Genomic DNA, 9,174 nt, shown 5'->3' on the forward strand with positions numbered 1-9,174 from the left:
AAAAATTCCTGCTGTTAAATAAACAGAATTGATTAATAATTAACTCTAAACAATATAATATTTTTACTATTTATCTCATTATAGAAGATTGTAAAATTAGTTAAATCGTATCGTAAAGTATCCCTTCAAACTTTCTAATTGTAAAGAGCACGCCAGTGTCCAAGTATATAAAACCACTGGTCGTGTGTTCGCACCTGATTGACCATGTGGATTTTCTTCATCGTAACATCTAAATATAGACCAGTTTCTAATAGAAATTCCTATCCGGTGGCTCCCCTCAAGGCAGGTCGCGCTGCTGTATACAAACAAAACAAAATAAAACGCTACAGTAATTGTAATGAGTACATAATTTAAAATAAGAATAAATCCGAAAGTTGCTTATTGAACGATCTTTAGTATTTAATTATAACAGGTACATCGTTTTTAGATTCATGTGTATCACTTTATTTTACAATAATAACGATCGCCCTTCACCACCACATTCATCAAATCTCGTAACCATAAATATACAGTGGTTAAAAGTCATCCTCAAACATTATACAATATACAGGAAGTAATTTTTGGGGGGACCAAAAACAAACAAAAAAAAAATCCACAAAAGTATAATCACATCAGTTCAAATTATCCCGAAATTTATCCTTAAGCATAAGAGAGATTTTTGATCGATAAGAATTATTATAATCCTTGTCTCTATCCTGATACTTTTTCAGCCATCTTGAAAATGGTTGAAATGTATTAACAAATGACTTCTTTGGTGTTTCGTTCATCATTCTCTTTCCGAATCTCATGGGAATTCTGAAGCGGCACCTTTGACAGTTTTCGAATCCTCCTCTTTGACAAAGAGCCAAACAACGTGAGGGTTGTCCATTGCTCTTCGATATATTCAACATTATTATAAGCAGATTAAGCATGATTATCGAATGGTAAATCTTACGAATGCGCATTTTCATTGTCTGAATCTGGAATATATATATATATATAAGAAATTAATATTTAAATATATAAAATTATCATTGTAAATTCTTAATATTAAATTGTATAATAGAAATCTTAACATAATAATAATAATTTACTATCATTAAGAATAAAACCAAATTTGATTTTATACATGAAATGCATTTTACGCAGAGTCGGATTTACACGTAAATTATACCAATCTACAGTGTAAGGCCTCACACTTGCAAAATTAGTATTATTTTATAGAGGGTGCCCACTAGTGATTGAATGGATAAAACACCGAATGCTAGTACTTGACCCGGTTTTGACGTCCAACCAATGAACTATACGTGATTTTTTTCACCTGTCAAACACCTAAACAAGGAACCTTTTCTATATAATGTAAAGTAATCTCAGGAGGCTTATGCTTATTAAAAGGGGGAGTAAAGCTAGAAAGGAGTGAAGACAGAGCAATTTCATATAGAAAAAGATGAGCTAAAGGAGTAAGAATGAAGAAAGGCCTCTTGTAACATATAACACAGGACCTTTGTATTTATGTACAAAAATGTATGTGTTTCCTTTTTTCTATTAGTAAAGTATCCCCTAAAAGAGAAATAATATATATAATTCTATAACGTAAACAATCATTTGATCTAAATTTCTGTTGGAATATTCTATTATACATCCAAATCGATTCAGATTAAAGCAAATATATATAATATTATGTTTAAATTCGAAAAAATAAAATTTTTTTTAATATTTTTGTTGGAATGGAAAAGATAAAATGAAGCGAATTCTATTTGTAATCCAATCAAGGATAACAAATTGAATATCTTTCTAGATAGGCCCGCTTTTATGTGTAACTCTATCCATTCTTTCTGGAGAATAATCAAAAAATCATTGTTTACGCTATCAGTATATTGATACAATGTTTGATTACTTTCTGTCAAGGATTCTAATAATTGTTTGGGGGTATATTCTATTATATCTTTTATCTTGGGTTACTTTCGGATTTAACGGAGTTTGGTGATAACTTGTATGAAAGGAAACTATCGCTTTTTTCATACAAAATGTGAATAAGACAGCTGCATGCAGGAATCTAACAATTTCTCCCTTTTATTTATTTATTTAGTTTTTCCTCTGATTATTCTGGAAACTCATTACGTAAACAGATTACATCAGGATTTTTAAGAGTTTTCCTCATCAGAAAATCGTTATTTAGTATCTAATAATGGATATACAACTTTTAAAATAGCAAAAATTCTTAATAACTTCTATCAAATGTCCATATATTTCACTTAATTATATATATTTTTTTTCCTTTAAAACTTTTAACACGTTTTAGAAAAAGAATTATTTAATATTTTTAAAATATTTATTACTAGACTTAATAAAAGTATGGTTTGTAAATTTAGCAATAAAATAAATAAAATTTTATATTTTAGAATTCTTTTACAGGTAAATTACGATTAAAATCTTTGATATAAAGGTAGATAATGTATCCCAAATGCTTAAATTTTTTTAAAAATATAATAATAACTTTCTTTATTTTATGAAGAATGAATAAATTTAATGATACAGTCGAAAACTTGCAATAAACAGCGGCCATTTTCTCTGTTTTAACAATATAACCTTTGAACAACCCCCAGACGAAACGTGTTTGTCTGTTTTATTTGTTATTTTTTAAAGAATTTCTACACGTAGATAGTTAATTACGATTAAAATCTTTGATTTATAGCGTAGAGAACGTATACCAAAGGCTTAAATTTATTGAGTGCATTATTTGTTTATTTTTATCACATATTTTTTTATAAAATAAACAAATTTTATCCTAATTATAAAAAAGTTTTCTATCCTTTTTTAATGTTCCTGTGGTACGATCTTATTTAAAAGTAAACTAGTTAATGATAAAAGTGTGTTTTATACACGATAATCTCTCGGAGAATTCGCAAAGATATCTTATTTCACGTCATAATTTATACAAAATAAACCTTTAAGAAAACATCATAAAACAAGGCATTAATACTATCGTGTGTAAATTATTGAGTATAAAGTCATCTCCAGAATTTTTAAAGCCTATTAAAATGTTAGAAAAAAATATAATTAAATTTTAATAATACTTCTGATGAAGTTTCCGTGTATTTTTGGAATGGTTCTAACCTTTTAACTTTCATTTTATAGTTTTTTTTAAATCATAATTTTTAAAAAAATAATAAATTTAAAATCGTTAAATTATATTAATTAATATTTAAAATAAAACATATTAAATTTAGTTTAATTTTTTTAATTAATAAATTACAATATTTCATGTATAAACGATTTAATATAAAAATTAATTAATTTTGTAATTAATTTTTATTTTTAATTTAAATTTAAAAAAAATTAAATATTTTTGTATTAAATAATTTTTAATTTATCGTGGGTTTGTGATAAATTAGTCAAAGTAATTTTTTTTAATTAAGTATATTTAAGGAGACGTAATTTGTGACTCTGGTCTGCATTTTGTTAAAATTAATTAATTTGTATTAAATGATATTTATTGTTATTTATTATGAATCATCATAAATTCTTTAAATGAAGAATGGGAATATTATTTATTCAATTCTTTGTTAGGTAGCTATACACTTGTACACAGGAAAGAACAGAGGAAGGGATCACGAATTGGTTTGCGCATAAAATTACTTTTGTAAATAAATTATACACGTATAAAGCATGTTTGATTTATTTATACTCATTTAAGTATTAGAAAATCGTCTGAATTAAATATTAACAGAAATTTCTCACGCATTTATCTTAAATTTTCGGTTAAAGACCCCCCTGTGCTTTCTTCTTATAGTTTTAAAATGGAAATTTTCTAGAATCGTATATATAAAAATTCTAGAATTATACAAAATCGATTCGAGTGATTCATACTATTTATCCGTATCATAATCGAAGTCATACTTTTTATTAAATTTATCAAAATAACGAACAATTATTTACTGTGACATGGTGACAATCACCTGCAATTTTTAATCATATTTAATTTAAAATATATGCTCTCCACCTCGAATTATTAGTCTTGCCCCTGTACATCATACTTTTCCTGATAACAACAGAGTCATGCCGGTCATCCATGTAACTCGTTTCTGGGAAATATTTTTGAATTGAAATCACGTGACTTCGTGTATAGAACGGAAGTTCGTATATAGTTAACCTCTAAGCTTTTCATATTCGGTCTCGACTTTTATCTAATACCGTTCTTGAGATTAACGACAGAGTGGGAATTTATAGATGTACAATTTTTTCAGATTTAAGTTCAATGAGAAAAAAATGGAGAAAATTTAAATGAATTTATAAATTAATTATATTTATTGTAAATTTAAATTGTACACGCTCGCAGACTAATAATAAAGTATAGTAAAGTTAAACTTAAGTCAATTTAGATGTATCAGTGGGTAGTCTATCTTAACTTTTTGATAGTTTATGCTATAAAGTAGCAGTTATTTTTTGTTACTTTATCAATTATTTATTTATACGCATCTATTATTTAATCTGTTTGCAACGATTTTGCAGCGGAATACATTAGTATGATGGAATAATTAATGAAATGTATATAAGGGTTTTAGCAGTGAATATGATTCAATTCAACAATTGGCTATGAAATGAAATTGCTCTCTCTGAGAAATACTTTTATATCGTATTTTTATTTAAAATTTTCTTTGGCCTTTTGTCAGTTCTGAGAATCAATTTGATTATCGTGTATTCCTTTTTATATTCAATAGGCTCCTAGTATTTATATTTGTAATTTAACTGAAGATTTCGTAAAGTTCGCTTGTTTCATAAGTCAAATTCAATTTAACTGATTGTTCTTTTGTAATATAATGTAGCGAAAATATAAATAAATTTAATAAAAAATAACACTTTTTTATTACTTTACTCTCTTTATATATATATATATAATTTAAATATACATATTTATAAACTTATCCAAAAATAAGTTAGTAAATTTAATTACATTTTCTATATTAAAAAAATCTCTATTTTGTATTCAGTTAAAGTTTTATTAAGTCTTACACTCATTTAACGATAGGAGAATGAATATTTTATAAACATTATTCTATTATTTATTTTCTTTTGATGTGTATATAATATTATATTTGTAAATAGATTAAGTTATAAGTGTTATATTCATATTGCATATTATATTAAATATATTAAATAATTGAAGCCAAATAAAGGTTTTATCGCTGAGACGTTCTCATGTGTATAATTTGTAAATGTATGTAATGACTGATGGTAAATATTAAATCAGCACAATTAGGCACGCCTACCTCCACCCCTTTGACTACGAGACCGAATTGGACATCAAAGAATATTTGGCGTGGTTCTACCCCGTCCAACTTTTATAAAATTCAAAGTAACTTCAATATATCTACTTCCCGATAATTGTTTTTTAATTATATATTAATGAGGTAATAGATATTAGGGTCCATATTTCTAATTATAGTTAATGTTTCTAATTATTTTTACTTTCTTTCGATTTATTCTTTTTTTTAACAAACGAAAACATTAATTAATCTTAAAAATTCCTTTTTTTTATGTTATTAAGTATTAATTATCGGATTTAGAATTGATTTTTCAATAAAATAATTGAATAATTCGTTGAACTCTTGAGTCCATTAATCTTATTCAATGCCTCCTTAAATCTTAAAAAATAAAAATTAAATATATTTACACCATTTTATGCTTAATTCTTTAATAATTTTTTTGATAATATAAATATTTTACTTTTAAATTTGGTAATAATTGCTTTTTATATTCTTCATAATATGGCAAATAACCATACTTTTCTCGCTTTTATTATAATTAATCATTACAGATTTAATTTAAATTAATAGTTAATTCATTTTCAAAGGAAATTTTCTAAATTAAATTGTTATAATCACATATATACATATATCGAGACCTAATTAATAGTGGACCCTATTAAAATCATTTTAAAAACAAGCGGAATTACGAATAATTAAAATAAAAAATTTATTTTAAATTAAATATTTTAGAATAATTTATTAAAAATTGTTTAATGTACGTAATTGATTAGGAAAGAAGGTATAGAAAAAGAAGTAATGTTTAAGTCACTACTGTATAATTTTAATGCAATATTTAAAAATGATATAAGTATTAGAATAAACATTCATCTACAGATCCATTCAATATAATAATACATATTAAAAGTTAGTAAAGTAACTTTTCAATGCAATAAAGTATATTCCAATCTTGAATTGTTTTGTTTATTAAATAAAAAATTATATAATTTAATAATAAAACAAGTATTCATTTTATAATATAAAAAAATTTAATATTTAATCAATTAAACACGAACTGAAACTGGTTATAAAAGTTGTATCCATTAAAAAAAAGTAACAAGGACTAACCTTAATATATTTTTTTTTAATCTTCTGTTCAAACTCAACTAGGTAAATATTCACAACAGGGATAAAGAATTGATCATCACGAGTTCGGTCCAATAGCAGAAATGGGAGGAAAAGGGCTAGCATCGTCCTCTTTTCTAAATATCCAACACGTGGTTGTAGATTAACATTGAGCATGCGTTAGAACAAGTGTATTTTCGTAGAAAGTTTGCCCCTCCCTATGCAGGTAACAACCCACGCTACGTACCCTATTACTGATTCTTTTTATCATCAAAAAATTTTCTCGGAAAATATACTTATGATTGATTATTTTCTTCTTTAAAATCAAATTTCCACATAAGATATTTTCTTCCCTAGAATTAAAGTAAGATCATGTAAACTCATTTATAGATTATTTATAGTATTAAAACTACATCGTGACTGTGTACACTTAACATAATTCTCTACGTTTAAGTAATAGCTATTATTTAATTACACCTGTATCGACAAATTCATCCACGCGTAACAAATTACACTATTATTAATCTACTTCCTGATAAATTTTTAAAATATAGGAAGAGCTAGAAAGGTAAACTGTAAGTTAATCTTTCTAGTTTCCTACTGCATATATTTTTATTTCTTTATTTTTAATGTTAATTTAGAATACTCTAGAGGTATATTTCCTCCCAGTTTATTATCTAGTACCTTTTTTCTGCTTAGAATTAAATAATTTCTACTGAAAAGAACAATAACCTCCCGCTGTCTCTTGTAGAGAGCAATGACAAATTATAGTAAGCGGAATAAGGTTTTTTTTCTGTAAAAGCTGACGAATAACCATTAAATTCCGAATAAACAAATTACAAAATTTAACAATAAATTCTCCTTCTTACAATTGCAATATTTCGTGTAATGCCTTTTTATATATGTATAAATATAAATGTTTATGATGCATCTGCATAAAAATTATCGATTAAGCTTCCGGATAAATTTACCGTTCTAGTGAATCTTTAGTGAATTATTTACAAAATAATCCAACTTATTGGTAATTTGTTACAAATTACAATTTTTTATTTTTATTTTAATAGTTTAGAAGTAAATATAGTTTTCTTTGTTGCAACATGTTTAATGTATAATTTAAGTTAGTGTGATTACAATTATACTCTCCTTTATAAAGTAAATTTTTATATATTTATATTGCATTTTATGTAATATATATATTTAAAACTTTTAAACATTAAGGCAATAAAATTATAAATAAATAAAAAATTATTTGTTAATGGAATTTGTTTAACCTAAATTTTAGAATTAAAATACTTTATATATATAGCAATTGGCATAGAATATGATTAAGATGTTTTAGTTTCAATTAAATTTAATTGAATGCAGTAAAAAAATTTAAATTTAAATATAATTTAATATAATGTTTAATAAGATATAATACACTTAAACATTCTAAATTTTAAGAGTTAGAAGCAAGAATTTAAACTCGTTGTGACTCTAAGCTACAACATATAAAGGCTCTCCCTCTTCGCCAAATAGTGATAAATTTATGGTTTAGACCTTATAATGTAACGTCATCAGCTGTAGTCTAAAATAATATAAGGCTCTAAGTTGTACCTTGTTTAGCTTACATAATAATGTAGCCTTTGTTAATATTGTTGTTAAGGGATAGGGCCTAATTAAAGATGTAGGATAAAGATTGAGAGGATGAGAGAGAGGATAGGAAGAGGAGAAAAGATAAGATGAAGAAGGAAACATTAAAATAAATACGATCTCTCTTATTAAAATTAATTTTTTATTAATTTTAACAAGAGTTTTGACTTTGTTCTAATTAATGTTTTAATTCTTTAATTTTTTATCACTCTTTTTAATTACGTTTGTTATCAATATATTTTTATAATTAATAACTATTTTTCGTATTTACTTCATATTAAATGACATTTTATACACTTTTAATTAAATATTTTAAAGCAAAAAAATGTTATTTGTATGCAAATTTTGCCTTAAAAATCATTTAAAATTTTTACATTTTATATTAAAAAAATTAATAAATAAATAAGAATTTCTTTTATTACAAAGAAACAAATTGTCGAATGATATTTTTCTTTGAAGGGAAACGATTATTAATTATTCTTTTCAAAAATTTTTACAAAGTTTCCTATTTTAATTTTAACTTTATTATTAATTCGTATAAATCGAATTTCTCTATTGATAAAATAAATAAATTAAATTAATTCACAAAGACACCTTTCAGTTGTTGAACTCAATTATCAATGATAATACAATTATTCATATCCTGCACTGTTAAAAGAATATAATATATATATATATTTTAATGTTTTAATATTAAATATTCTTTAAAAATTATATAGAAATTATGTTTATTCTTAAGAATATTTTATACTGTAAAATATTCATATGGGTGTTATAATTAGAAACAAGGATATGCACGATAATTACTTTACAATTTAATAATCTAAATAATAATCAACGGTTAAATTGTAATAAATATTTACACCGTTAAATTGATACCATAATTAAAACGTGGGATATAAATTATATAAAGTTTTAAACGTTGAGAAAAAAGTTTAAAGAGCCTTAAGGCATAAAAATTTAGAAAATTGACTACTGGAATAATTAATTGTCACTATAAACGTCACCAGAGAAAATTTAATTCCAATAATTTTAAAAGATTGACAAGAATTTCTGTTGGGAAATTACAATTTTATTCCAATATTTGCAGACGTGAGCCTTAGGAAAAGTTCGAACCTTTGCCTATTCCTGGACTTTAATGTTGTTTTCCTGTAAACGTAGATTTGTTTTTTTTAAAGATAATACAATTATC

General features: G+C 24.4%; 1 long non-coding RNA gene across 1 annotated transcript; it reads right to left on the bottom strand.

Annotated features, from left to right (window-relative positions):
* Positions 1-374: 374 nt before the first annotated feature.
* On the bottom strand, positions 375-6,439 carry LOC136984216 (uncharacterized). The gene is made up of 2 exons (XR_010882198.1): positions 6,354-6,439; positions 375-959 (listed from the first exon to the last, which is right to left on the bottom strand). It is a non-coding gene; the product is annotated as an uncharacterized lncRNA (long non-coding RNA).
* Positions 6,440-9,174: the final 2,735 nt, after the last annotated feature.

This window comes from Centruroides vittatus, unplaced genomic scaffold, assembly GCF_030686945.1.
Source record: "Centruroides vittatus isolate TY-2023 unplaced genomic scaffold, ASM3068694v2 contig_10, whole genome shotgun sequence".
Taxonomy (NCBI): Eukaryota; Metazoa; Arthropoda; class Arachnida; order Scorpiones; family Buthidae; genus Centruroides; species Centruroides vittatus.